Source organism: Tachyglossus aculeatus, chromosome X4 (genome assembly GCF_015852505.1).
Source record: "Tachyglossus aculeatus isolate mTacAcu1 chromosome X4, mTacAcu1.pri, whole genome shotgun sequence".
Taxonomy (NCBI): Eukaryota; Metazoa; Chordata; class Mammalia; order Monotremata; family Tachyglossidae; genus Tachyglossus; species Tachyglossus aculeatus.
In genome coordinates this window covers 43,455,370-43,464,489 of record NC_052098.1, presented here as the reverse complement: position 1 = coordinate 43,464,489, position 9,120 = coordinate 43,455,370, and the positions used below count along the sequence as shown (strand labels likewise).

Here is a 9,120-nt window from a genome sequence, read left to right as displayed (position 1 = left end):
AGAGGTGGGTCTCCTTGAGGACATGCCATTATCATGGTCTGCTGACTGGAGAGAAATAGAGAGGTTCTGGCATGGATACCCCAAGACCCAGGAGAGCATGGTTTAATGGAAACAGTCACTCAGCAGTCTCAGGTCTTAGTTTAATCCATGGACAATTTAAAGTGCTTTCTGTGAAAGCTAGAGACATTGCTCTGGAAAAAGTAAAATTGAGCTCAGAGATTTCTAAGTTTTTCTTACATTTACTTTTCATTTGCTCTCTAAGAAAAGTAGGAAATGAAATGTAAAAATCAAATTGGTACAATGTTGCCTGGTCCATTTTTTATGGTAATTGTCAAGCACTTACAATGCACCAAGCACTAAGCACTAAGCACCAAGTTCTAAGCATTGAGGGGGATACAAGTTCATCAAGCTGGATACAGTCCCTGTCCCACATGAGGCTCACAGTCTAAGCAGGAGGGAGAACAGGTACTGAATCCCTATTTTGCAGTTGAAGGAAACTGAGGCACAGAGAAGTTAAATGACTTCCCCAAGGTCACACAGCAGGCAAGTGGCAGAACCAGGATTAGAACCCGGGTCCTCTAGCTCCCAGGTCCCTGCTTTATCCACTAGGCAACACTCTTCCCATTTAGGTGGTCTGTTGAAAAGGCCCCACAGATTCAGGCAGAGTCACTGTGACTCCAACAACTTCTGCCAGGAGAGGGAATGCTGTACAATGGGCACATCCACAAGTGCGTAGGAAATTGTGATGCTCAGGACCCTTTTGCGGCTGCCCCGAGGTGGGCATTTTCTTTCCGAGTGTTCTTTCATAATGAAACAAGCTTTCTGGGAAGTTGACCAATGCTTGAGGTTGGATTATCCAGAAGCTCTGCCCCTGGAAGCTCCCTCTAGTAGCCTGAGATCGCTTCCTCCTGGGAAGAGGTAATCGGATCCTGCCTTCGCACATCCTCCAGAGGACCAAATGGAGCAAGCTTCTTCTCTCTGGATTAAAAGAAGCCATGCCAAGGTTTATTAAAGGAAAGTCATTCTTCCAGGCATTTGTGCCCTTATAGGAAGTAAATATGACATTCCCACATGAAATACGCTAGAGAAAAATGATTTATAGTACCACTAAAATATTATATGGTCTCAAACTCCCCAATTTAAATGTTTAGATCAAAGGTTCACAAGATTACCACCATAAAAGCAACAAAATGCTAAAAATTAATAAAGCTTCCCAGGGAAATCTTTTCATAATAGGCTAGGTCCTGACTGTGAAGTAAGCTCCTACCTGGATATTCGCCAGGCACTTGGGGAGATGCATCAACACTTTCTGATCACTAAGGGTGCATTCGCCTTCTGAGGTGAGTAAGTAATTAAATCCTTCAGGCAGAAATAGCAATAGCACTCAGTTATCACTGTGGAATCGGGCTGGTGGGAGAGAGGGAGATCCAAGGGGCCCCTGTGGGACTAAGAAGTTTGTGGGTGCAGGAAAGGGGGTTCACCTGATTGTAATCTGCTATAGTTGCAGAGAGTTCAAGATGACTCTGGATGGCAAAACTTCTCAAAGCCCCACACCTCATGAGGTTCAGGGGCAAGGCACACCCGCATGCACAGGGGAAATGTTCCAAAACCCCAGTTTCCTGGTTTGGCTTGGACCCAGGCTTTCATTCATTCATTCATTCAATCGCATTTATTGAGCACTTACTGTGTGCAGAGCACTGTACTAAGCACTTGGGAAGTACAAGTTGGCAACATATAGAGATGGTCCCTACCCAACAACGGGCTCACAGTCTAGAAGTGGGAGACAGACAACAAAACAAAACATGTGTACAGGTGTCAAGTCATCAGAACAAATAGAATTAAAGCTAGATGCACATCATTAACAAAATAAATAGAATAGTAAATATGTACAAGTAAAATAAATAGAGTAATAAATCTGTACAAACATATATATAGGTGCTGTGGGGAGGGGAAGGAGGTAGGGTTGGGGGAGATGAGGAGAAGGAGAGGATAAAGGGGGCTCAGTCTGGGAAGGCCTCTTGGAAGAGGTAAGCTCTCAGTAGGGCTTTGAAGGGAGGAAGAGAGCTAGCTTGGCGGATGTCTTCTGCTCTGACTCACCTCATTCCAACTGAATCCCATCTTCCCAGAATGGACAAAGAAGGGCCCTGTACCTCTTCCAGTAAGGATGGGAAGCTGCTTCCTCTACCTGTAATTCATTTTAATGTGTGTGTCCCCTGTTTGATTATATGCTCCTTGAAGGCAGAGATTTTGTCTACCAAATCTATTACCTTCTCCCAAATGCTTAGTACAATCAATCAGTAAATCAATGCTATTTATTGAACATACTCTTCACATACTGTGTGAAGAGCACTGTAGTAAGTGCTTGGGAGAGAATAATGCAATATAGTTGGTAGACTCTCTTCCTGTCTTCAAGGATTTTACAATCTACTCTGTACAGCCACCCAATAGCATTGATTGAGCAGACTGTCAGCAAGTATAGTAGAGGAAGGCAAGCCAGGCTGGGCTCTAGAAAGAGTTAGTGCACCTCCCAAAGCATGCAACTTGTACCCAGGAAATTATTTACTTGTTTGGATACTTTGGACTTCATTTTAGCAAATAATATTGATTAAGCCCCCTCAGGGATGGATGGAACATCTAATATTCACTAATATTTACATTTTACCTTCGCTCAATATATTGCTTCCCTATATGTCAGCTTTGGGAGAATTTTATGTCTTGTAAATGGTACTGATATTTGGTCTTTTCTAATGGGACATCACAGCTCTCTGATTACCTCATTTTTCTATCATAATAACATGCATTTGTGCCATTGCTAATTCAGAATTCCATTAGGAGAGCAGATGCACAGTCCCCCAATAGCTATAATCAACAAAAGAAAAGTGTTTACTAAGCTTGGTGACTCTAGGACATAGAGGATATTTTACTATTCATATAATGGCAGGCAGAGTTTACAGACAATCCCAAAGCAGTGGTGCTAGCTTTATTCATATTGTACAATAGTGCAATTAAAACAAGAAATTTGTCTTAGAATATGCCTTCACTATCACTACTAATGCACTGGATCATTAACTTTACAACGTGAATGGCTTCTCACTATCCCATTCAACTTAATTAGTGTACAAGATAATATTTAAGAGCACACTTTGCACTGTAGCTGAGAGGAGATAATGGCTCTTAAAAAGAGAGAATGATTGCCTTTCACTGGCAAGGCTAGAGAAGGAAAAAATTATTTTGTGTTGCTGAAAGACACAACAATCAGATAAAGCATTCACACCCAGAGAACAGAACTTCAGCTTCCTTTAGGCATTAGAGGTGGTAATCTCAAGCCTGGGCAAACCATTGTCTCCATGCTCCTGAATAAACAGAGATCAGGGCCTTTTATCAGATCTGAAAATCCAGTTCTTCTGGGGGCTCCAGTTCTGTGTTCCTGATGGCAGGGAAAGAGAGGTGTGAACTGGACCTTACCTGCTCCAACTCCCATTCCCAGAAGAGGGACTAATAATGCAGAGCAGAAAGGGACACATTTGCAGTTTGCCCTTGCAACTTCAACTCTACTCCAGGTGGCTTAATTCCACACAGGGAATGTAATCAACTCTACATCCAGGAATTAAAAGATAGAGCAGCATCAACAAATGGAGAGGTTAGTATTCATTCATTCAATTGTATTGAGAGCTTACTTTGTGCAGAGCATTGTACTAAGAGCTTGGAAAGTATAATTCAGGAATAAAGAAAGACAATCCCTGCCCACACCGGTCTCTCAGTCTACAAGTAAAGAGGCATCAATATAAATAGAATTATAGATATATACATACGTGTTGTGGGGTGTGGAGGTGGGGGGGAGAGCAAAGTGAGCGAGTTGAGGTGACTCGGAAGGGAGGGGGACCAGAGGAAAGGGGGGGCTTAGACTGGGAAGGCCTCTTGAATGAGGTGAGCTTTCAGTAGGGCTTTGAAGGGGGGGGGGGGAGTGATTGGCTGATTTGAGGAGGGAGGGCATTCCAGGCCAGAGGAAGGATGTGGGCCAGGGGTCGACAGCGGTACAGGTGAGATCGAGTCACAGTGAGACGGTTAGCACCAGGGGAGCAGAGTGTGCAGGCTGGGTTGTAGAAGGAGAGAAGGGAGGTGAGGTAAGAAGGGGCAAGGTGGTGGAGAGATTTGAAGCCAATAGTGAGGAGTTTTTCTTTGATACAGAGGTTGATAGGCAACCACTGGAAATTTTTGAGGAGGGGGGTGACATACCCAGAACGTGTCTGTAGAAAGATCATCCGGGCAGCAGAGTGAAGTATGGACTGAAGTGGGGAAGAGATGGGAGGTCAGAAGGAGGCTGATGCAGTAATCCAGTTGGGTTAGGATGAGTGACTGTACTAATGTGGTAGTGGTTTGGATAGAGAGGAAAGGGCAGATCTTGATGATGTTGTGAAGGTGAGACTGGCAGAATTTGGTGATGGATTGGATATGCGGGGTGAATGAGAGAGCGGAGTCAAGGATGACACCACGGTTGTGGGCTTGTGAGACAGGAAGGATGGTTGAGCCGTCCACAGTGACGGGAAAGTTAGCCTCTGAGGGTAGAGGGTACCCCTGGAAAAACTTACCACATGGTTTTAAAGAATCACAAGAATTAAAAATTGTGTGTGTGTATATATCAACCATCAGTCACACAAATAGTACTTTACCAGCAGTAACACAAAAATGTAAGTGTGACTACAATACCCTGCTGCATTATTTCATTCATTCAATCGTATTTATTGAGCACTTACTTGCATTTAAGGGTAGGGCCCTGCTGTTCTAATGGATCAGACAGGACCTGTTTCTTGGTATCCAGATCTGCCTTAAAGCCTTTGCTCCTCTCCCCAGCTCTGCTGGAGCTATTTTTAGACCAGTCTAACCAGGACTGAGGAGGGGGAGAGGGGCTTCAATGTTCCCCCTCCCAACTAACAGATCAGAATTAGGGAGGGAACAGCCCCCTTTACGATGGTAGACCCAAGGAGACTACCCCTTTCATTCAGTGGTTAAAGCAGTTCTTCTGGACAGACCAAAATATTAAACACTGGACTTGGTTGATCCATACTTGGCTGTTTTCTTGTGAAATAAATGTCAGTCGCTCCACGTTAGCTCTTTGTCCCAAGAATAATCATTTGGGTCAGACTGCTCCTGTTCTTTGGATGATAACTGTTCCACTCTCATTCCTGTCTTATGTCACCACCTGAGTCCTTTATCTCCTGCTGAAGAACGCTAAAATGCAGCAGAAAATGCTTCCATTAATTACCACAGATATTTAATTGATGGAGTTCTTGGCATTTTAAAATTTTGTTTCTGGTGCTTTGATGGATCTAGGGATGTACTTTCCATTGACAGCAAGAAAAATGGTAAAAACTTTTTTTCAGATGCTGCATACTAAGTTTTAAAATTCAACAATATTTCCAAGCCATATGTTATTGACTCGGAGAGTTCTAAGTCACATGAATGGTAGGAAAAAAAGCAATCATGATAGAAAGATCATTTTCATTTCAACTTATTACAGGTGCTGTGTGAAATTATTTCCAAAAAAGTCAGACCGATCTTCTGATAAAGAAATAGAGGGCCAGTAGTGCTTCATATAACCAGGACAACAGTTTGAGGGTTTGGGGGTGAAGTGGACTTTGTTTCTGGAAAAAGAGAATAAAACAATGAAAAACATTTATATTAATATAAGGAAATACCTATTCATATTCATTTCTCAATTGCCATTCATGTCCTATGAATCATTCAATCGTATTTTTTGAGTGCTGTGTGAAGAGCAGTATACTAAGCATTTGGGAGAATATAATATAATAGATGGTTGACACATTCTCTCCCCTTTCAGGGTCGCATCTGGAGAGTTTTCAGTTCTCTACCAGTCTTGGCCATGGGAGGGAGAGTCAAGCAGAGGCCTACCCATTCCATTCCTAGCTTGGAAAGTGGCTAAAGAGCAAAAGGCAATCTGCTACAAGTTAAAACTCTCCTGTGCTGGGCAGCAGCGGCATGGGAAAGAGTCAAGGGCGGAGACTCAAGTTTACTGCATGGAAGGAAGCAATGGTAAACTCTATGGATATACTACCAGAACGATTGCAGATGGAGGTGGCATGTTCTGGGAGAGATGTGTCCATGACATTGCTATGGATCGCAGATGACTCGACAGCATAAGGCAAGATAAGACAAATTGTCTGCCCACAAGAAGCTTACAGTCTAGAGCTTGGTCTAGCTTACAAGCTATATGAGTCCATTGCAACATAGGTAAATAATGCAGAAGGATTTCTTGTATGACCGTGGCAGCCCAACAGAGAGCTCGCCTCAGGCTAGCACATTGGATATGAGAAACTAAAGGCCATTTTTTGTAATAAAGAATGATAGAAGAAAAAGATTTAGCAGAACTCAGAATAAAAAAAATAGTTGAAGAAGAAAGTGATAGAAAAAAATGTATGGTGATGGAATTAATGCCAGTGATCTCCTACAATATCAAATCCTTTTCTGAAAGGAAGACAAAGCTTTGTCCTGGGTAAATTTCAAAAAGTATTAACAGTAATGGTAGTAGTGTAGTAATAGTATTGATTGAGCACTGACTTGTTAACGGCATTTGTTAAGCGCTTCTTATGTGCCAGGCACTGTACTAAGCACTGGGGTAGATACCAGCTAATCATGTTGCACACAGACCATGTCCCACATAGGGATCACGGTCTTAATCCCCATTCTACAGATGAGGTAACTGAGGCCCAGAGAGGTGAAATGACTTGCCCAAGGTCACACAGCAGACAAGTGGAGGAGCTGGAACTAGATCCCAGCTCCTTCTGACTCCCAAGCCCTTCTCTATCCAGTAGGCCATGCTGCTTCACTTGGGGAAGTACACTGTACTATGTGCTTGGGAAGTACAGAAAAAGTAACACTTCCCCTTCCCGCAAGGAGTTTACAGTGTAACAGGGGAACAGAACATAAACAGTTTTACAACTAAAGTGGTCAAAATAAATAATTGAGTATGCATATATACATGACTGCTAAGGGAGGTATAAATAAGTTTGCAATTGCTAGAGTTGCTGATTGTAAATTTGTAATATACGTATTATATAGTTGTTTCCAATGTTCACTATAGTAAAACAAGAGGCAGCAGTAAGTTTAGTGCCTTCCGGTAACAAAATAGTAACACTGTCCCTATTTTTAATAATTCCATTAAGGGCAAGAATCATGTCTACTGATTCCATTATTTTCTTTGGAGTGTTTAGAGCAGTGCTCTGCCCACAATTAGCACTCAATAAATGCCATTGATTGATTGGATTCCTCCGTTTTCTAAGGAATGTTTTTTTTTTTTAACCTGGCCCAAATCTCAGTGGAACAAGCAAGTATTGCCCAGGAAAATTAGACTAGTTGCACCTCCAAGTGCTTCTATGGAACCTGGTCATCTGCATACCTTCCTGATTAACAAGAAATTCTGGGACTTTTCAGCCTCCATCTCTATCCCTTCATCCCAGGTGCTGCAGAAATGTTTTCCAATTTAACCAGGATGAGAGAGAAGTGAGGAGAGCAGGAAGCTCATAACTTCCAGTATCCTCAGGAAACAGCTGTCATTCAGGTAAGCTACTAGACGGATCAGAAGACCCAACCATCATCACCATCTTACAGTGGAAAAGAAATTCTGCCTGCAGGACATCAAATCAATGATTTTCAGTTACCTTTAAGTTGAATGGCAGCAAAAGTAGTTGAGTTTAAAAAAATCCCCATATTCTTAGCTGATTTCAGTGGTAGATTTAATTGGGCTAAGATAAATGTTGCTTTTTTCAACCTGATTTTAGGTTAGCCCCATCCAGATCAGTAATTGTCATTAGAGGGAGATATTTCACAGTTCTCCCACTCATGTCCACAGCAGCCAAGCCTGGGAATTTGGTCTTTAACTTTTGAAATCATCCTTCATGAAGTTATAGAACATTAGGTGGGCTGGACAGGTGAGGAGAATAAATGACAGAGGAGCCCCAAACAGCTGCTCAAGGGTGAGCCAAAATGGGAAAATGATGGTGATGGAGTTGCCTGTTGTAAATGACCAATGAGCCTTGTTCCAGTAGTGAAAACTTCAGGTCAGGAACTGGCAGGGAAGAAATAATTATACTGCTCGTGGTTTGCACAGTACTATTCACACTCTCCTATCCCTGTCGGTAATGTTACCGCTGGGATGGTGGGTGCGATAGGCAAGTAGGCAGACTGGAGTGTAGCACGTTGTGAAGTACATACAGACATTTTATGTTCAAAACCAATTTACAGCCAAAATAACCACAACCTAGTGACAATATTGTGCCATAGCATCACAGACTGAAGGGTGATTACCATGGTAGCCACTTCAGTAGCCAACACCATCTTCACCACCACCATTACCCAGCTAATTTCAGGATTCAGGCTAAACTTGTCTATGTGCCATATGAAACATCCTAGGTGATCCTTTTTTCAGAAATATTTGATACTTCTGGCTGTTTCATGCCCCACTGCCACTTCAGGGAGCTGTGAGTAAGACTATGGGTGGGTGGGGGGGGGGGGCAAAAGAAAAAAAAAAGGGGGGGTGAGGAGGATGACCATAAAACTGAAGGACTAATAAATGGCTTTAAAGACACATTGAAAGAAACCAGGTGGCACAACAGTAAATATTTGAGAAGCAGCATGGCCTAGCAGATAGAGTACAGGCCTGGCAGTCAGAAAGACCTGGGTTCTAATTGTCTCCCGTGTGACCTTGGACGAGCCATTTCACTTCTCTGTGCCTCAGTTGTCTTTGTCTTATGCCGTCGAGTTGTTTCTGACCCATAGCGACACCACGGACATATCTCTTCCAGAATGCCCCGCTCTCCACCTGCAACTGTTCTGGTAGTGGATCTATACAGTTTTCTTGGTAAAAATCCGGAATTGGTTTACCTTTGCCTTCTTCTACGCAGTAATCTCAAGTCTCTACCCTCCACTCTCTCCCAAGCCACTATTGCCCAGCACGGGTGAGATTTGACTTGTAGCAGATTGCTTTCCACTCACTAGCCACTGGCCAAGCTAGGAATGGAACGGGTATGCCTCTGCTTGACTCTCCCTCCCATAGCCGAGACTGGTAGAGTACTGGAAACTCTCCAGGTATGACCCTGAGAGGGG

The 9,120-nt window shown here is 43.0% G+C and overlaps 1 non-coding gene across 1 annotated transcript; it reads right to left on the bottom strand.

Annotated features, from left to right (window-relative positions):
• Positions 1-8,982: 8,982 nt before the first annotated feature.
• On the bottom strand, positions 8,983-9,120 carry LOC119948650. The gene has a single exon (XR_005457032.1). It is a non-coding gene; the product is annotated as a small nucleolar RNA SNORA7 (small nucleolar RNA).